This window comes from Mastigoproctus giganteus, chromosome 10 (assembly GCF_048544385.1).
Source record: "Mastigoproctus giganteus isolate SK-2022 chromosome 10, ASM4854438v1, whole genome shotgun sequence".
In the NCBI taxonomy this organism is placed as follows: Eukaryota; Metazoa; Arthropoda; class Arachnida; order Uropygi; family Thelyphonidae; genus Mastigoproctus; species Mastigoproctus giganteus.
In genome coordinates this window covers 107,004,304-107,026,439 of record NC_143584.1, presented here as the reverse complement: position 1 = coordinate 107,026,439, position 22,136 = coordinate 107,004,304, and the positions used below count along the sequence as shown (strand labels likewise).

The 22,136-nt window shown below is 35.5% G+C and overlaps 1 protein-coding gene across 9 annotated transcripts in view; it reads left to right on the top strand.

Annotated features, from left to right (window-relative positions):
* The window catches only part of LOC150079208 (uncharacterized), a 258,857-nt gene that overhangs the window by 74,137 nt on the left and 162,584 nt on the right, over window positions 1-22,136 (top strand). For 2 of the 9 annotated variants that reach the window (XR_016547521.1, XR_016547522.1), the window contains exon 3: window positions 6,575-6,676. The exons of the other annotated variants lie outside the window; for them this stretch is intronic. The gene's annotated coding sequence lies outside the window, so the exon portion shown is untranslated. The remainder of the gene's footprint in view (window positions 1-6,574; window positions 6,677-22,136) is intronic. 9 annotated transcript variants of the gene reach the window in all.

Genomic DNA, 22,136 nt, shown 5'->3' with positions numbered 1-22,136 from the left:
CAAACATTAATATTTGCAGGTAATGCAATGGATCAGTGTCATATGTATTTTCCTAAATTGTAGTAAGAAATACATATTGAGTAAAGACAAAAATTTTTATAATGTATACTAGGGGCTTCGTCCCCTGCTTGCTGTGCTTGCTTCTTTTGATAAAATAAAATACTTACAGAAGCTTTTGACTCTGTGTGTGTCTCTTCCTCAGCTACGAATACATAAATATGTTACTATATCTATATAATATCGGTGTAGATACACCATAGACAACTCTTAAAGAAAAACTATGATCGTAGTGTGAAAAGCAACATTCCATCTGTATCTCATATTGTGCTCATCCTTCACAACGAGTTACCGTGTATTGCACTACTTCGAATCATTAATGCTTCACTAATAGAGAAGACTGTCATTTATTCTCCGTGGGCACCACCAGATGCACCGTTTCAAAGCTAGTTGGCTTTTCATTGGTGGGTGCTTTTCACGCCACGATTGTAGTTTTTCTTTAAGAGTTGTCTGTGGTGTATCTACACTGATATTATATAGATATAGAATCTTAAACTCTTAAAATATTATGCCTTGTTGCATTTAGTTTATTTAAATAAATACATTACATATGGAAATCAAGAATGGTACCATGTGGTCATGTTAGATAAACATAACACGTGATCACAATTAAACAGAAGTTTGTTTTACCACAGTAAAACAAGCTTCTGTTACGTATTTTTGTATTTCTTACATATTACCATATAACCTGCATCTCTCTTCTCCCATTGGCTGAATAAATATCACTAGGAGGAAAATTATTTTAATATATAGAAAGAAATTGTGATGTGATTGTGCAATTTTACTTGTGCAACTCGAAATCTGCAAATAAAAATTTAATACAAGGTGATGTATTAGTGAAAACTCAGTATTGGCTAGTATATTCAGCAGGTGGAAGTGAAAATTGGATGTGGCTAGTATAATCAGCAGTGACTTTTCATGCATTAAGAATCTCCAGATAAAGTAACAACTAGGTCTCAGTGATCATAATATACTGATATGAGATTTACTTAAAGTTAAAAGGCATGTGAAATACTATTAAGGGATTTTTTTTTCAAAAACATGACTACGAAGGGCTTAGATGCTGAAGAGAGACTGTAAAGCAGGAGCAGCAAGAAAACCAAAGAAACAAAAATTTGACTCATCATAAATCAGTTTTTAAAATGAGGGGCAAGTGTTTAGTGGACATTTTTACTACACTGCCCTTTTTAATAGTGTTTTCAACATTTATTTAACATAAACTTCTGGTAGAAGTAACATTTTGTTATAATTTCAGTGCACAAATTCTGCCAAAATTAATATAAATTTGTGAAAAAGCAAATTTTCTTTTGTGATTTTTGAACCTGACACAATGGAAACAAGCAGAAGTCATTTTTGAAATCAGCATTAGATAATGATTCAGAAATACCCTTTTCTGAGAAAACATCAGTGAATTTTTTTCAAAATGCAGAGTAGTATAATTTATGACCTGCCCATGCATTTTTATTCTCTGCTATTTGTTACATCAGTTCATCTGACATCCATTTAGGTCTAACCTTGAGGAGTATCTTGGTATAAAAACTTCTAAACTTTGAGGAGTATCTCTTGGTATAAAAATCTTGGTTCCTTCTTGAATACTTTCCATTTAGAATTTGCAGTTGTTAACAACATCAGCTGGACCCACTAGAAAGATTTTGACTGTCAAATTGTCCCCCAGAAGACTTCATCCATTGGTTCCATTCGTCTCTCATGGCAGCTTTGAAGGGTTTGTTAATGCTGACATCAAGTGGTTGGAGCTGGGATGTCAAACCTCCAGGTATGACGGCAAGTTTTGTTTCTTGCTCTGCAGCAGTCTTCTTTGTGTTTTTTGTTATGTGTGCCCTGAACTGATCAAAGCACCAATAGGGCAGGTTTGCGTAAGAGCCAACCTGGTCTCCTGCTCCAAACTTTCTCAAACCAGATCTTCATCCCATCCTGATCCATCCAACCCTTGTCATGAACGTGGACAATCACTCCTCGGGGAATGTCTTCTTTTGGCATTGTTTTGCATTTGAAAATCAGCATAGGAGGCAGCTTGGTTCCGTCGGCACAACAAGCTAGAACAACTGTATAATGGCTCTTTTCATGTCCACTTGTCTTCACAGTTAGTTTTCACCCCCTTCTTATCAACAGTTCTGTTACTTGGGACCTCAAATTGAAGGGGGACTTCGTCCATATTTGCAATCTGTCCCAACTCAAACTGATGTGTCTTCCGACATTGAATGACAAAATGATTAAATTCAAGGACCTTCTGCTTATAGCTTTCAGGCATCTTTTGGACAAGTCTGGTGCATGTACGCATGCTTAGTCCATTCCGCTTCATGAACCAGAAGCACCAATTGTGTCCTCCTTTGAAATCAGTAACTTCTTTTTCATCAGCAATTCTTCTTGTCTTATGCTGAACCATCTTTGTGGACACAGGAATTTCAATTGCCATTTGCTCTTCAATCCATATCTTCAATTCCCTCTCTAAATCAGGCCATTTTGCTGACTTGCCTCTCATGGCCTTCTTTTGCCGTGTCATTTTCAGTAGGGTTTCTTCTTCCCGTAGCCAGTCTCGGATTGTTTTCTCAGTCTGGAGGAGGACCAAACTTATGTTCAGCAGCATGATTTCCATTCACTTTTAACTTGAATTCAGCACTGTACAAAAATCTTTTCTGGGCCATTTCTGGGCAGAACATGGCAAAACGTAACCTAATATACTGGTAACAAGTGTGAAACAATGAGCGCAAAAAAGTGGGAAATGCAAGTAAAAAAATCTACAACCACTGTATAAGACGCACCCAATTTTTAGACCCCAAATTTTTTGAAAAAAGGTGTGTGTCTTATACATGGGGAAATACGGTATATTCTTATAGTCTGGTTTTTTCTTGTTCCCTAAGAAGTTCTCAACAACAGACCTGAACCTAATCCATACCTGTTTTTCTCTTTTATTCACAGTTCCCTCAAAATCTCGGCCTCTCATCAGTTTGCAAATTTGAGGTCCAACAAAGTACCTTGTTTTAGTTTCTTTTGGATGATCAATGGGAATTTATTACAAATGTAGTTGAAACAGGGACCTTATTAAGGTGAAGTTTTCACAAACTGTTTCATGAAATTCAGTTGAGGTTCAAGGTCAGTGGTTTATGAACTGTATTCTTTGATTCAGGTAACAAAGTGCCACTCTTTGGACAGACCTTAACATCCCAGTGCTTACTCCTTGCCCTACTGTCCCACTCTCCCAAAAAGCAAGGCATTTTTGTGTAGCCAGATTACTATCCAAGTAACATGCTTATCTTTAAAGTCAGCATAGACCAACTAACAATGTTCTTCATATTAAATATTTGTCAACAACCTATTTAAGTTCTCATATGTTTCTTTCAAATGCACAGAATGAGCTACTGGAATTGACCCATATTTATTTCCATTGTGGAGCGACACACCTTTGAGACTCCTCTCTGATAAGTCAATAAAGTTTCTACTGTATAGGATTGTAATTAATTCCCAAATAGTTCATTAAGTCATTTATATTACTGCAAAAAACCGTAGAATTATCCTCAGAAAAGTACAGGACTAGTTCTCATTCTCTATGTCTGTACCATGAGAAAATGTTCCATGTGCTAGATTTTTTTGACTTAAGTTTAGAACCAGGGAGTTCTGCAGAGGCCTTTGGTAAATTTAAATATCTTACCAAATTATTGAGTTAATGCTGTTAAAACAATTGAAGGTTGGACTTCATGCATGTAGACTTCAGTTTCATCTTCAGGAGCTTCGCTTTCAGCACTCTGATGCTACGTTCTCCAATATAAGTGGAGGGCATGAAATTGACAGATTATTTCCATGTGAGACTGGTCTAATGGCAGATGGGATATTAGGATACACAATGCCCTTCTTGCTCTTTGCATTATATTCTTGTTCATTAACTAATCAAAAGTCAGAGTCATCACAGTGGTTTGTATCTCCTGTCAAATCATGGGAATGGCAAGTGGCATAGCTTTTTTTTACCATTTTTCCACAATCTCAATGCTTCAACACAGGTTGGTTTGGCAAATTTTATGTGGAGCCCATTGTTTATCGTGGTCACAGAGCTTCACTCCAAAATAAGCACAATACACATTTTTTACAAATTCTGTAATATCTTATCTTTGCTTGAGAACTACATAACTTCCACAAAAAATAAGTTTGAATTGTTGAAACACTTCTATGAAGACATTTTACTTACTTTTCAGCACAAATTTGATGCAACCTCAAAAATAAACTGAGCTCACACTGATAAACACTGCTGCATACAGCTGTCAAGTTCAAGAAACAAATGACTGAAGGCAGTGTTTCCAACATGTGAAGATTTAGTTCTCAACATTTACTCCTAACTTAATACATTCAGTTATACAACTCATGACATCAGCTTAAGCGATTTGTGAAAAAAGGAAAAACATTTCTAAAATCAGTATAAAAAACTGAGTTAAAAAGAGCTATTAGTTTATAAACAATAAAAACCATTCAGAGTGGTGTTATCAGGGGATACAGAAAACTATAAGTATGAACTAGTTTGCTGTCACTTTATTAAAGGGATTCAGCAGGCTAAGGCAGATTACAAGAATTATTTGGCTAAGATTACAAAGAAAAGTAGCAAAGAATTCTTTGCTTATGTTAACACTAGAAGGAAAGAAGTGAACCACATTTATCCACTGGATGTGGTTGGCATAATTGTTAGCCAGTTGTTGACTTCTGTCTCAGGGAAAATAATGAAGTCACAGTTAAAGTAGTAATGCAATTATACATCAATCTCAGCACAGATTTGTTAAGGGAAGATCTTGTTTAACCGCACTCTGATTAGCTATTATAATATAGTCACAAATGAAATGGGTTAGAAAAATTATTTTGATATCATATTCTTAAACTTCAATAAAGCTTTTTACACTGTTTTACGTGAAACACTAGTGTACAAATTGGAGCTGGAGCAGTGTGGCATTAGGCGAAAATTACTGTTGTAGTTAAGGGGATGATTGAATGGCAGGGGACAGAGTAGCTATTATTTGCCACTGTTCTTCATGAATTAATGTTCTTAGTAGAGTCCCTCAGTTTGGTGTTGAGGCCCTTATTGTTTTGCAGTATGTATTAATGATACTTATTATGTAGGCATATCAAGTTTAATTCCAAGTTTTCTAATAGTACAGAAGTTGCTGGGGTGAATAATATCAGTAATCAGGGACTCCAACAGAACTCTACTCTTCCATTAAGAACTGGATGAGTTAGGTAAATGGGCTGAAAAGTGGTGATTGAAGGTTAACATTCACCACTTTTTAGGTAAATGGGCTGAAAAGTGGTGATTGAAGGTTAACATTCATAATTGCAAAGCACTGCTTTTGTGTAGGAGTAATCCCAGAATAACATATCATTTGGATGGTTCTACAGTCAAGGTAGTGGAGAATGAAAAAGACCTAGGGGTTGTACAGTCTAACTTGAAGTGCTTGGAGAAATGTGCAGATGGGTTGCTAGGACAGTCATTGTGTTCTGTCAGTGATATACAGCAATTTTGCCAGCATTAATCCACGTCCTTACTGCAGATGTAGATATTGGGAATGGGTGCAAAGAAGGGGAACAAGATTTATCTGGGGGGGGGGAGAGGAGGATACGCATACCAAGAAACATATGAGTTATGTAAATTTCACTGCCCAAAACTATCTTTACTCAGGTCACCTGCAAGGAGACCTGAGTAAAGTGTTTAAGGCTTTAAATGATTTGAGTACACTTAATACTTATGGCACCTTTATTCTTCCATGGATGACACATACAAGGGGACACAAATTTAAATTGAAAGAGATAGATGTGTAAAAATTTGCTTTCATTCATATCATAAAAGTTTCTTGCGACGACCGACAAGTCGGTCGTCGCAAGAAACTTTGATGATATAATGCGACCCGACGCATAAGGCCTGTTTTCTAATGCTTTCACTCAGAAAGTTTTTTTTTTGAATTTTGAAACAAACTTCCATCTGGTGGTGTGGAAGTGGATAGTTTTGAATACATTTGAGGAAGGACTAAAAAAATTATTAGAGGGGATGGGAAAATAATGAGGGGATAGGGTGTTTTTTTTTTTTGTTTATGCTGTATTATCTTGGATCATTTGCATATAGCAATACCAAATATTTCCAAAGTTATCCTTGAAGTTTCTTCTCATTAATTTTTTGGAATTGTAAGTCCAGATATTGTACTTCTAATGCTTTTATACTTCTCAACTTTTATTATTGATCTGTTCCTTATTAATACCAAATGCATTCATGGGAGATTTCATTCCATATGTTGCAATGTTACAAAAGTTCAGTAACTTTTTTTTTCTAAGAGTTGAAGTTTCATTGTTTCTAAGAAAGAGTGAAATTACAACTGATAACATATACTCTGTAATTTCCTGAGAATTATAATAACCAAATTAAATAGAACTTGGCATAACAGACAATATATGTAATAAATAACTAATTAAAATTTGTCTTGATAAAACAAAATGTTAAGAAGATATCACTGTTTATAAATCTTGTTTACAGGTAGGAAACTCCAGGTGTTCAGTTTATTCTGCTAGTGTACTGTATACTCAGTATAATGAACAAGTGTGGAATGCCTTAAGATGTCTTCAGCAGCAGAGCCACGTAAGTGCTTGGTACCTTGAGCAATCTCCAATGACTGGATGGTTAGGCATTGTACAGTGACAGTTACATGGAACAATTTTACTACTATGGTTTTACCCAAAGAAGCAAATAAAAAAATTGAGAAAAGTAAACTTAATGTAAAGAAAATCATAAAGAAGGCACACATTTAACCCACTCTGTCAGTAATGTTTTTGTCTTTGAGTTTGTAAGGAATTATTTACCCCCCCCCCCCCCATTTTCCTCCCAGTTGTTAGAACAGTGGTTTCAAACTAATTGTGCATTGCAAACTCCTTGAGATGCACACTTAGTTTTGAAAATCATGGCATTATAAAATTCCATGGTTTTCAAAGAAATATATGTACAGTCAGTCCTCATATAGCACGATAGTTGTGTTCCTAGAAAACCTCGTGCAATGCAAAATCATGCAATATAAACAACAGGCCCTATGGGAAAAATAGGGTTCGGTGCCGACCACCCAAGATTGAACACACATTTGTAACCAAAGCATTACCAAACACAATAAATAATCATAATAAAATATGTAAGTATTTTATTACGACTATTACGTAATAAAATATTGCTAATGCTTTTGCTCCTGTTGTAAACAAACTTGTTTTTTGTTTGATTTTCTATCCAAACAGATGGACAGCTGTTCCATCTCTTCCAATTCTTTGTGTCTTAATCTAATGGATTTTAATTACACTTTGAGTTGTTCCTTCTATTAAAGTTGTTTTTATTTTCTCTGCATTCTTTGTAATTCTCGGTGTTGCCTCATTAAGGCCTGTAGCATGTGTAATATCACATGGTCTTTCATTTCGCTCAAAGCATTTCACAATTTCATATTTTTTCTCTATTGACAGAGGCGGACTGGCCATAAGCCTTACCGGAGAAACCCCGGAGGCCGGTGTGATTTTGGCCATAAACCATAGTATGAGGCCACTATAGATTTTCCCGGGTAAGAATTTTTGACCCAGTCTGCCTCTGTTTATCGATATTGCTTTTCTTTTTCTCTCTGAATCTGCAGTGTCTTCACCAGGACGCTTGCTTTTCACATCTTTTAAGTATTTTACTCATTTTTAGGGAATAAAGCACAATTACAAGATGAGGAGGCACGCTTGATACACATAAACAAAGCTGCGCGCGTGTAGCAACTGAATAAACAACACCGTAAAGGCAGAGATACACTATTAACACCTCACATTTTACTAAAGCACATTTCTAGGGGTTACTACCATAAAACAATAAAAACAATTTCCAGTTGTGTTTCTGCTAGTGGAATCTGTTATCTGGTAGTAAACTTGAACTAATTGCATTTGCGATTATACCGATAGCTGGAATTGTGTTGGTTTTTACGTTATTATGGTGAAATGTGTTTCCCCTTCACTGATATAAAAAACAAATACATTTTCAGAATCTTCTCTTCATTCCTATCGTGTTGCGTTCGGTTTGGGTGATTCTGCGTCCGGCTGCCATTTCTTGTAAACACAAAGGCGAATCGTGTTATATAAGATATCGTTCCCCTATTTATAAATCGTGTATGATCGAATTTGTGTAGTGTAAACACGTGTTATACAAGGACTGACTGTACATGCAAATTCACTTATACTTCAATTCCCTCCTCCCAACCAAATTTACACAAGTGATGGACAATCTCGCATGACCTTGTGTAATAATTAGTTATTGTTCAAATTGGACTCAGTGTATAAGAAAAAGAGTGATGTGTACTGACCACTGGTTCCCACCTGAAACCAAGTTCTGAAGTAACTTGATATCACTAGCACGGGCAAGCTACTATATAAAAAAAAAAAAAAGAAAATAATAACTGAATAATAATTGATTGTTTACACACAAGTTTTTATTACATTTTTATTACAGAAATACCTACTAGCACAGTATTTTTTGAATCATTTTAATCACCACTTGAATTATCACAAAAGAGATGCATTAGTCTTTGGCTGCTTTAAATCCAGAAACACGTTTTTCTGTTCTTTAGAACAGCATAGGTTGGGATAATTCTACTACAAAATCTTGTCATCGTTAAATGCTTGTGATATATTTTTGTGATGTATATAAATAAATAACGAAGGCAGACATAGAAATAGAAGATATCTGGTAGGAATATGTCAAAATTTTTATAAAAATATTAGATATAGGGTAAATATAGCCAAATTATAAGCCAGTAAATAATAAATTTAGACCAATGCTGATTGGAGATAATGCAGAGGCCAAAAAAAAGGTGAAATATCACTAAAATGACACAAGAAACTAAAGAAAATAGATTTAAGACAGACAAAGCCAGGAACAAACACAGATGACTGCTACATCCAATCTCATCAGAGGCCTCTCATCTGTGCTTGCTCCTTGCTTTGCTTTCTTATATCTGTTTTGTTTTGATTTTGTTTTCTTGTGTTATTTTAGTGATATTTCACATTTTTGGCCTCTGTGTTATCTCCAGTCAGCATTGGTCTAAATGTATTACTTATTGGCTTATAATTTTGACTTTATTTTCCCTTAATGTAATGTTTTTATAAAAAAATTTTTGAGACATATTCTGACCATGTATCTTCTATTCCCACTTCTGTCTTTATTTATTTGTTTCTTCGCTCTTTTTCTGTTTTTTTTTTTATATATATTGCTTCTATAGATTACACGAAGTGCTGTTGAATATTGTTTTACATTTATGTTCATGGTCATTTATTCTTTTTATTTCTTCTTATCTTTCCTTCTTTTTCCTTTTTTTTTTTTTTATTATATATTGCTTCTATAGGTTACATGACATGTCAGATATTGCTTTATGCAGCCACTTATGTTTGTCGTCATCTATTCTCTTTCTTTCTTTTTTTTTTATTTTTCCTTCTTTTTCCTAATTTTTTTTAATATATATATTGCGTGCGTGCGTGCGTGCGTGCGTGTGCGTGTTAGGGTATAGAATTTTTTCCTCCAAAGGTATTATAATGATCCAATTCGTAGAGTGCAAAGGGGTTGCAATCATCACAGATGCTTCAAACAAGGGGTTGTTATAAGTATAGACTGTGGTCAAGTGGTGGGCAACAATACTAGTCTAGAAAATTTGATGTATAAATTTGTTATATTGAAGTATGAAGCAGCATACTTATTTCTGCACACTTTCCTTTTCTTATGCTGGTTTTCACCATGTCTAATGAATAATGCTTGTCACAGCTGGGGAGCCAAAGGCACACATAAAATAATATATCAAAGTGGCCATTCATAAATAGTTTATATTTTATAAAAGAAGGGGGCATTTTATTTCAAGACCAGTTTGTTTTAGAGTCTATCAGCTGCATCTAGTGTTGAAGGCAGTATTGTAATTGTGGGTGAAATTATGTAGTGACAAAGTTCCCATTAGAAACTCATATGTTGTTACTCTTTTTTTTTTAGCATACTTTTCACACGGTCTTTCCCCCCCATACCAAGGACATGGTAATAGTAAATTTAAGATTGTTGATCTTTTTTGTTGGTGTTGAAAGCTATGGTCTTATGTTCTTGGAACCAACTAATGATGTTACCAACAGCAAATTCTAAATGTGAAGTATTCAGGGAAGTAATCATAGAAGCTATTAGGCTTTTCTTACCAACTAGGATATAATGTTCTAAAGTTTAGACCCAAACAATTTTACTGGTGAGTATGGGCTTGACACACCCAGGGTCCTGAGCTGGATATCATCATTCTTCTCTTTCTTGGTGATTCCCTTCTACTTTTCTTGCTCTCTCTCTCTCTCTCAAGGTAACTCAAGATTTTTTTTTTTTTTTGGCCGGTGCGGCATAAGCCTCAGGCTTCCTTGCACCATATAGCTAATAATAATAATATTCATGACCTGAAAATACACTACTTTTAAACAAATAACATTACCAAAAGATAATTCTGATTTATGACAGTCTGAGACTTTGCTGGTTTCCTCATCAGATTTGTAATTGCTATGTGGTATAATTTAAAATTTCAAGCACAGTGGTCCTTTGACATCCATTGTTAATTGGTTCCTTAAAAGTTTGTGAGATAAGCAAACAATCATTTTTCATTTTGGAAACTCCATTTTTGTTCATTTAGAAGCTCCATTGCCTCCAGTTGCTTGAAGAAATCTTGAATAAAAAAAAGTGTTGAAGTTCTTGGTTTGTTCTCTATCTCTTCATCCCATAACTTTTCTGAGCCTTTGAATTTACTCAGTTGAATCAGGTATAGAGTATATATATATATATATATATATATATATACAGTATTTTATTTTAACTCAGTTTGATCTTCTCCATCTTATCGTCATAATAGTTGGTGACAATGAATTTCTTTGTTTTTTGAAAAACTCAGTTTTTCTTTATCTTTTCTTTTCATAAAACACAATAAAATTAAATGGAAATTTTTTGAATTTCTACTTATTTTATCATTGCACCTTGTTGCTAACGAATGGACCATCAGGTGTGCTATATTAGTCTAAGCACAGATGATGCAAAATAGAAATGTGGGATAATAATATTGTTCTCTGTTACATTCAATCATTTCATAGTACTTGTGTAATGCAAAGCTAATTAACAGTCTTTCAATAAGATGACAAAGAAATATGACGTAAAAGAAATATGACAGATGGCCTCTTTAACATGCTTTTATGAAAACAGTCATTGAAAAAAATCCACAAAACCTTGCTACTGTGTGAGTGACCAGTCCACAAGGTCTATTCAATATCTGGACACCTCATGTCTCCATTATTAGACATTTTGATTTACTTTCCTTTGTTTTTCAATCCCGCATTGCAGATACTGTTACACCTAGATAAGTTGAAGAATGTTAATGTTATTTTATTGTTATTTGGCTTTTTTTTTAGGAGCATTAGCAACTAAGGCCATATTGCTCCGGGGATATGCGGTGGTCATTCCCTGACCTTTCCGCATCCTCCGTATTTGGTGGTCACGGGCTCGAACCCCCGGTCTAAGAAGCGTGTGCTACACACTGCTGCTCCTGCCCACCTGGCTACAGAGGCGCCGAATGTTAATGTACAAATTTATTTTACTGATAATTTTGAAATTTTCCGCTTTCATTTTGGAAATTGATTACATTTCAGACTAACCTAGAAAGAAGATATTGACTTAGTCATAGGCATTTCTTCTGCCTAATTGTAGGGAGTCTGAAATAAGAGAAATTCTATTCTTTTTCTCAATGAGGAAGTACTTTATAGCTCCACATGACTACATAGTGGTATATTATTTTAAAATTTGAAAATTTTTTGTGGAAAAGTTTCCGGTACTTCTTGGTGTCATTAAAGAAACAGATAAATGTATAGATCTTTTGCAGCATCAGTTCTGTCAGTTTCATTGTGAGAACCTATCAGATGCTATTATGAAAGAAAGAAAGAATTGATGTAAAGTGGTCCTTGGGTGGGAAACTGACTGGTGCACAAGATTGAAATATAACAAATTATCCTAAGCCAAGCTTGCCATTTTAACGATTCCTCATTGCAGTGCTGAGTGTGTGAGAAAATATTCAATGAGTTTTAAAAAAAAACTGAATTCATATCTTCTGTTTATGGTGAACCTTTGGAAATGTCCTCAGAACCAGGTCTAGATAATGGGATCCATATTTATGAACAAAACTCTGACTGAACATTTCTGAACTGATTTTGCAACAGCACCTTGTTTCGAAACAGCCAAAATCTATCCATGTCCAAAGTGATGTATCAGTTTTCTATCTACTGATAGAAAAATGTCAGGTAAGATAATGCTTTAAAGCAGAGGTTCCCAAACTTTCTCGGTTCACGGCATCCTTAGTGTCCCAGTAATTTTTTCACAGCACCCCTAAAGAAAAGAAATACCTAAAACTGTGGTTTTCGACCTTTTAATATAACCTATATAATAATTTTATTCTTTATATAGAGGTACTAAATAAAGATCAATTATAGATCAACACAAAATTAAAAAGATATAGTACAATGGATACCGTACACCTTTTTATAATGAAATAAATGTATAAATTTCAAAAAAAAAAAAATTTTTAATAATCTGCATATTGCAGATTTGGCAGGTGGAAGAGGCATGTGATGCAAGAAAGCAAGCATTTAGCTTATGTAGCATCAGCCAAAAAAAAAAAAAAAAAAAAACAATTTCACACATCCATTCCCTCTAAAGGTTTGTCCCGTTCCTCATTGAGTTTATTTAAGCTATCAACTTCCACAACAGATGGAAGTTTGTTCCAGCAATCAACTACTTGCAAAAGGCATCTGTACATCTATTCTACAACTGTCTCTTCTCAATTTGAATTTATGCCCCCTCAGATTTTTAATCTGAGCAAGCGGAAGAATCCCATCGGAATTGAGTGTGCTCAGCCCATTCAAGGCCTTATACACCTCAATCAGATCACCTAGCAGTGCCAAATCTCCAGATGCTGCAACTTGCAGAACTAAAGCCTTTCTTCATAAGCGCAGCCATTTGTTCCTCTCACCAATCTTGTTGCCCTTCTCTGTACTCGCTCTGGAAACTCTACATTCTTCCTAAAATGAGGCCTCCCAGACCTATGTAAAGTACTCAAGGTGTGGCCTGACCATTGCCTTATACAAAGGTATAGTCACCTCCTTGTCTCTGCTAGCAGAATTCCTATATATCATTGACAAAACTCCATGACCTGCTCTGGCAGCCCATCTGCACTGCTCAGAGAACTTCATATCTGACTGCACAATTACCCCCAGGTCTTTTTCATTCTCCACCTCCTTGAGTGTAGTGCCACACAGTTGGTATGTTTCTCTTGGGTTACTGCTACCCATATGGAGTACTTTGCATTTGTCATTAAGCTTCAGTTGTCACTTCTCAGCCCATATGCCTAACTTGTCTAGATAATGTTGCAGTAGCATACTGTCTTTACTGTCATTAACAATCCTGCCATCCTTTATATCATCTGCAAACTTGGACATTAAGCCTGATATAGCTTCATTATCGATATCATTGATAAATACATAAATATACCCCCTCGGGTTTGTAATCGAAGCAAGCGGAAGAATCCCATCAGAATTGATTGTGTGCAACCCGTTCAAGGCCTTATACACCTCAATGAGATCACCTTGCAGATGCCTAGTTTCCAGCTGCTGCTATTTGCAGAACTTAAGCCTTTCTTTGTAAGAGGACCCCTTCATTCTCCTCACAAATCTTATTGTCTTTTTCTGTACTTCCTCAAGCAACTCTACATTCTTCCTAAAATGAGGTCTCCGGACTGTACACAGGGTGCAGCCTGACCCTTTATAAAAAGGGATAATCACCTTCTTTTCCCTACTAGTAAAATTCCTGTATATATCATTGACAATGCCACATGACCTGCTCTGCCAGCCTGTCTGCATTGCTCAGAAAACTTCATGTCTGACTGCACAATTTCCCCCAGGTCCTTTTTATTTCCTACCATCCTGAGTGTAGTACTACACAGTTGGTATGTTTCTCTGGGGTTACTTCTACCCATAAGCAGTGCTCTGCATTTGTCAATGTTAAACTTCAGTTACCGCTTCTTAGCCCATCTGCCCAACTATTCTAGATCCTGTTGCAGTAGCACACTGCCATTACTGTCATTAACAACCCTACTAACTTTTGTATCATCTTCATACTTGGACATTAAGCTGATATCATTAATATCATTGATAAATATACAAAACAACAGCAGGCCCAATATTGAATCCAGGGGGATGCCACTAATAACATTAGTCCACGAAGAGCAGAATCCATTGATTACCACTCTCTATCGTCTCTCACTCAACCACACTTTTATCTATTGTAGCAACTTGTCCTTAATACCATACTGCTCCAATTTGTACAGTAGTCTTCCATGCATAACAGTATCAAAAGGTTTTTTGAAATCCAAGTATATGATATCAAAATTATTTTTTGCATCCAGTTTCTTTGTATCGTATCCAATGAAATTTGTCAGACAAGACTTTCCCTTAACAAACCCATGCTGTGTCTGCATTTTTGCAGTATTGTTCTAGATGATCCATCCTGCAATGCTTCTTTAGACAATGACTCCATTATTTTCCCTGGAACGGAATTTACACTAACAGGTCTAATTACTTCTGCCACCTTTTGATCCCCTTTGTGTGAGGATACATTTGCACATCTTCAGTCCGTGGGGACTTTCCCTGAGTCCAAAGATGATCTCATAATTATGGCTAAGGGTTTGCTTACTTCTTTGCCTCCTCCTTTAATATAAATGGATAGATCCCATCCACCCCAGGAGCCTTTTTTATGTTTAACTTCAACAATTTCTCTTCCACTTTCCTCTCAGTTATTACAAAATCATTAAGCTCCCTGTTAGAGTTTAATAAGCTTTTGTCCTTCACTTCCCTAAATAATTCCTCATATGTGAATGTAGATGCAGAATACTCATTCAGTTTGTCAGCTATCTGAGCAGGATCATCAACAGTCAAACCATTGCTGTCAAGTAGACCAATATGATTCATCCCCTTCCTTCTAGAGTTTATATAAGTAAGGAAGTCTTTGCTGTCCTGCTGTTTTTCTTAGCATCCTTTGCCAAAAATTTCTGTAATATGCCTTCACTTGCCTAATCTCCTTTGCGATTTGATTATAGACTAGATTATATCTACCATAGGCTTCTGTGTCGCCTGATAATTTATATGCATCCTATGTATTTTTCTTCTCTGCTACATGTCTCATTAGTTCATCTGACCTCCATTTAGGCCTAAACCTTGAACAGTATATTTCTTAATTGGTATGAAAAGCCTAGTAGCTTCCATGATTAATTCCTTTAATGCTTCCCATTTAGAATTTGCTGCTGGTAACATCATGAGTTAGTCCTACTGTACAGAATTTAAAAACTGTCTGAGACCTTTTACAATGGATAGATCCCACCCACCCCAGTTTCCTTTCTGATGCTTAGCTTCAACAATTTCTCCTCCATTTTCCTCTCAGTTATCACAAAATCATTCAGCTCCCTGAAAGAATCTGGCACACCTCCATCTATAAAAAATTTGTGTGAATGTAGATGCAAAATACCTATTCAGTTTGTCAGCAATTTGAGCAAGATCATTAAAAGTTAAACCATCCATATCTAGTGGATCAATTAACTATATAATATCGGTGTAGATACACCAATATTTAACCCATAAATTTGAACTATGCATGTAGTGTCAAAGGCATCGTTTTAATTGTATCTCATGTTGTGGGTGCCTTCATAACGAGATAGCTGGTATTGCACTACTTCAAATAAATAACACTTCTCTTGTAGAGAAGACTACTGTTATTTATTTTCAGTGGATACCACCACCCAGACGATCGTTTCGAAGTTAGTTGGCTTCGTCATCAGTGTGACTTGGCGCATTATGGCCTTAGCTGCCAATGCGCCATAAAAAAATCAAATCAAATTGTCATTAGTGAGGGGGCAGGTACCCTGGTAATGCAACATGCGATCACAGTTGTGAAGTTATTTTCACAATATGAGAGATGCCAAATGTGTATAAATAATAATGTATTAAAAGATGAAATGCACAAAGGCATAATTTCTTATGGGTTTAGGTAATTAACTATATAAGGATACCTGCCCACTCATTGATGACGAAGCCATCTAGCTTCGAAATGATCGTCTGGGTGGTGGTATCCACTGAAAATAAATAACAGTTAGTCTTCTCTACTAGAGAAGCATTATTTATTTGAAGTAGTGCGATACCAGCTATCTCATTGTGTTGGCACCCACAATATGAGATACAATTAAAACGATGCCTTTGACACTAAATACGTAGTTCAAATTTATGGGTTAACTATGGTGTATCTACACCGATATTATATAGTTAATTACCTAAACCCATAAGAAATTATGCCTTGTGCATTTCATCTTCTAGTGGATCAATGTGATTCATCCCCTTCCTTCTAGTGTATACATAAGTAAAGAAGGCATTGCTACTTTTCTTTGCATTCTTTGCCAGAGAATTCTCGTAATCTGCCCTAGCTTGCCTAGCCTCCTCTGTGACTTGATTGCAGACATCTGTATCACCTAATAATTGATATGCATCCGAGGAATCTTTCTTCTTTACCACAAAAGGCTCATTAGTTCATTTGATGGTGCCTCCATAGGCAGGTGGGCAGGAGCAGCAGTGCATAGTACATGCTTCTTGATATAGACCAGGGTTCGAGCCCGCGACCACCAAATACAGAGGATGAGGAAAGGTCGGGGAATGACCCGCATATACCCGAAGTAATATGGCCTTAGTTGCTAATGCTCCTAAAAACCAAATAACAAACAACAACAGCTAATAACATAACAGTTCATTTGATAAGCCTTAAACAGTATCTATTAGTTGATATAAAGCCTCTAGTATCTTCAACAATTATATCCCTGAATACTTACCCTTTACAATTTATTCGGAAGTCAAACAGGAAAGTCTGACTTCCAAATTTTTTTTTCTTATCAAGAAATGATGGCAGAACCACTCTTTCAGAGTAGTCCTGCCATAATTTCTACCCTGCAGTCAAGATTTAATGCAGCATATAATGCAAGAAAGTGAGCTCATACAGCATCAGCCAAAAGAAAAAAAAAAAAAACACTTCCCATCTTTTCACCCATCCTTTTGCTTCAAATGGTTTGTCCAGTCCTTCCTTGAACTTATTTAAGCTATCAACTTCCACAACAATAGATGGAAGTCTGTTCCAGCAACCAAATACCACACATCTGTTCTACAACTGTCTTTTCTCACTTTGAGTTTATGCCCCACTCAGGTTCGTAATCTGAGCAAGAGGAAGAAAATTATCAGCACTGAGCTTGCTCAAACCATTCAAGGCTGTATACACCTCAATCAGATCACCTCACAATTTTCGGAACTCAAGCCTTTCTTGGTAAGAGCACCCCTTTGTTCCCCTCATCAATCTTGTTGCCCTTCAACTACGCTCTAGCAACTAGTACTCGCTCTAGCAACTCTGCATCCTTCCTAAAATGAGACCTCCAGACCTGGATGCACTTCAAAAGGAAATGTGTCCAGTTGACATAGATGGACAGTGCAATGGTGAGTAAGTTTAGTGTGACATAAGCACTAGGAAAGCAAAAATGAGAGTAGGAGTGTGTTATAGTACTAATGAGTAAGATGCACAATTGTACAGAGAAATAGAATGGGTGAGTAACTTAAATTGTATTATAATGGGAGATTTTAACTTCCCAGATATTGACTGGAAGTTGTGGATTGGTCACTCGCACATTAGCGAGACTTTTGTGGATTGATTGGATGATTGTTTTCTGCTGCAGCATGTTCGACAGGCAGCCAGAGAGAGTAATATTCTTAATCTGGTTATCAGCAGTGATTATTCGTACGTTAAGAATTTGCAGATAAAGGAACCACTAGGTGCCTGTGATCACGGTGTACTGGTGTGCGATTTACTTAAAGGTATAATTACCATCATGGGTAAAGGGTCTCAGACAGTTTTTACAGAATTTAAAAATTGTTTGAGACTTAAGAAAAGCAGTTCATTAGGAAAAATTTAGATTTAGAAATCATAAAATCTAAGCAGTAGCACTTTTAATTAAAATTTCATTTAATTTGATATTTTAATTTTATTCATTTAACATCAAATTCAAAGATTTCAGCTGAAATATAACAAAAAAAAAAAAAAGGTCCAAAATAATAAATAACTTAAACCTAAAAATAAGAGAAATAGACTTCAGTGCCTTTTAATTAATATCCTATATACAGTACAGAAGCATATGAAACTCTGCAGTATTTGAGTACCTTTCAGATTCAAAATATATTTATTAAATGATTATATATTTAAATGCTCATCTGTCTATGGTTTGTGTAATGCTCTCACTTACACAGTTGCAGAAAAAATTTGCATAAGTTAAGTTCCAAACAAAGCATTTTATTACAAGCAAAGGTAATTTTGTGCTTTATGCACCGGTATGTTTAACAAAAACATACCAGTGAAAGACATATAGAACAAAAACAAGGTATGTTTTTGTTAAACATACAAAAATGAAAAACAGCACTGGTACATTTAACAAAAACATACCAGTGCTATTTTTCCAGAAGGAGAAGAAAAACAGCATTGGTTATATTACCAGTTTTGGTCACAGTACCCACCAACACTTTTGATATGTGATAGGGGATTGGAGAAATTTACCCTTGAAATTTGTTTTCATTTGCATGCATTTATTTTCTAAATGTATAAAGAACAGATATTTTAATGATAAAAGAAATTTCCATAGAAACTTTCTCTAGTCTGTGTAAGCGAAAGTGAGGTAAAACATTTATTGATGGCAATGATGATTTTATGCCACTTTTTTTCCTGTTAAATAATCTTTGGATTTGGCATCAGATAAGTTACGGTAACAAGCTAGATAGCAAGTTTAATGAAGTATATGGTTAAAATCCACCTTCGATAAATTTCATAAGAGGGTGCCAATTTGAGTTGTGTCTTTAGGAGGTTTGTTGTTTTGATTTTGTTTGCTTTTGGCTGTTGCAGAATGATTATCAAAAAGGCCAAGATTCAGTGAACTTTATTGAATCAAATGGCTTAGAACAAGATCAATGATTTTAATGAAAATGAGTGCCAATTTGCTATATCTGCCAAAAAAAACCCACTTTTGGCTATACCAGCCATTCTCAATGGAGGTCACAGGACATTTAAAGGAGGCCACAGACTGAAAATTGTAATGGAGGAGGCAAGGTTTATAGGGGGCCATGGAAACTGAATGGATTAAACATTTTTAGATGGAGGAAATGGTCTTTGCTGCTAGGATAATTTTTTCCTTCTCCCAATTTTAGCTTGGGGGCAGGAGAAGAGAGACGTTAATAGACATTGACCTAACCCATGTAAGAAGTGCTTTCGTTCTATAATAGTTAATTTTTTATTACTTTCAGCAATAATTTTACCCATGACTTCCTTGGCAAAAAAAGAAGTGTCAGCAGTATTCGGTGTATGGTTTCATTGCATCTCTGCAAAACCCATCTCTGCCCACTTGTTTGATTTGTATGAGTACATTTTCAAATGAAATCATGAGGCCAATCAAGCTAAAACAACATTTAGAGACTTTACATAAGGGGAAGAAAGATAAATCTTTGGATTACTTCAAAAACTTTCGAGATAATTTCGAGAGAAGGCCAACACTCAAACAGATGGTTCTCAAAAGTTACAGAAATTAGGAAACGGTCTTCTTGCATGATACAAGATTAGTAAATTTATTATTAAAAGTGGAAATGCTCATAACATTGCTGAGTCACTTATTTTGCATTCAGTGTCCATAATAATGGACACTGAATGCAAAATAATTCATTAAATTTAGTATTTAATGAACTTAAATGCCAAAGAAGCTATTCAGGCAATTCCTTTTCAGGTGGTAGATGACTTTCATCAACCGGTGAAATACCACCACTTTGCTTATTGGAGGCTTGAAGTGGTGAAACCCATGTTTAGTCTCTAGAGCAAAGTTTCCAGCATCACCCTCTCCCCATACTTCTCCTTCAACCCATGCATGGTACTAAGTACCATAGGTTTTGATACCTTTCGTGTTTGGGGTTCTCATAAAAAAAAAAAAAAAAATTCACTGTTTCCAGAAGCATGGAGAAAAACTCATTGGTGCTAAGGCGGGCATATTTTATCTGGAAATTATGTTTAACAAACTTAACTTATTAAACAAGACCTTACAGGGTAAACAGTAATCTCGTGGATAGTAAGAAAGGCATTGTTTCTTTCCTTAAAAAGCTTGAAGTCTATTGGAACAATATTGGACGTCGGGAATTTTTACAATTTCCAAATCTGAACACAATCTCAGAGGCACTGAAAGACAATGACATTACTGTTTATGTGAAACATCTAAAGCACATACACACAGATCTGCAGGAAATATTTAATGACCTGTTAAACCTCAATATCCCGTATTGGATTTTAGATCTATTTGAGGAACATCCCACTGACGTTGAGGCAGAAATTCGAGAGAGTTTAATTGATCTTTAGAGTGATATAACTGCATGTTCAATTTAAAAAAGATTTTTGGGTCAAGAATGATGTGCTGAATAGATTCCCAAAACTATGGGAAAAGGCCCAAATATTTTGCCTTTTGCTCAACATATTTGGTTGAATGCAGATTCAGCAAGGTAGTTGTCCTTGACAAAATCCAAGAACAGGCTTGATATCACAAGAAGAGGTGACCTTAGACTATCACTATCAAATTTGGAGCCAGACATTAAAAAACTTGCACAGGAACATTAAGCTCAAGGATCTCATTAAAATTTTCATTTAATAAAAATCTTTTCTAATTTTTTGTAATATGTATGTTCATGTTTTCTTCTTTTCTACATGTTCAATAAAAATGATTTCCTATTTGTCTGTTTGTTCTGATATCACTTACAAGCCACAGTGCACATATCCATTAAATTTTCTGTAAAAATCCAATATTCACAGGTAATATTAATAACTTCTTGCTTCTTATTAATAACTTTTCAATAGTCTTGAACAGAACTTCCTTGATTTTGATGCAAAACTTGTTTCGACTAAAATCTTAAAACTTATTGATGTGATCACTTCGTGATCACATCAATAAGCTTATTGATGTGATCTTTAAAGAAACTTATTGATGTGATCACTTCGTGATCACATCAATAAGTTTCTTTAAACAACTGGAACGTATTGTAGTTAGTAGGAGAGAAGTACAGAAGAAACTTATCAACTAAACTTGACTGCTTCACAGGGGAGCCATAGAATTTGAGAAGAGCTCTGAGGGGGCCATGGCCAAAAAAAAGGATGGGAATGGCTAGTCTATACAACCGATATTCCTCTTATCATAATCGTCCCACCATCAGAAAGTACTGATCGAATTGCCTTTTGAACTTCACCAGATTTTTAGCTCCACTCATCCAAAAGGTATCCCGTCTTCTGTCATATCTTTGTAACCTCTCCTCATATGGATGATCATTACTATTTGTGCTGAGTTGCCCATCTTTGGACCCTTTCAAGTTGCTCAGTCTTTTAAATGCAATCTTCAGACCTGAACACATTATTCTAAATGGAGTCTTGCCTATGACTTCTATGATGGAACTATAACCTCCATCTCTGTAGATAGAATTAAATTGATAAATTGCTGCAGTATGGTTTCCTATCCTCTTGTTTATACTCTATGCTAAACTTCATGGCTTATTGTATCAACACACCCAGCTCTCTCTCTCTCTCTCTCTCTTTCTCCCATCAAGTGTATAATTTACTCTTGAGTTATTATTTCACCAAAAGTAAAATCTTGCATTTGGCTGTCTTAAAACATAAATGCCATTTCTCTGATGAGCCCCGAAGCTTGTCTAAATCATTCAGATGAAGTTCAGCCAGACCTACATTAGCTACTTCCCTGATCTTTATATTATATGCAGATTTCAACATTGCATTCTTTATTCTCTAGCCTATATCATTCATTAATATTAGAAACAAGTGCCTCTCTAGCACCAAAGTCTCAAGTGATTCATTTATAATTTTAGCCCACTCTAAAGAATAACCATTT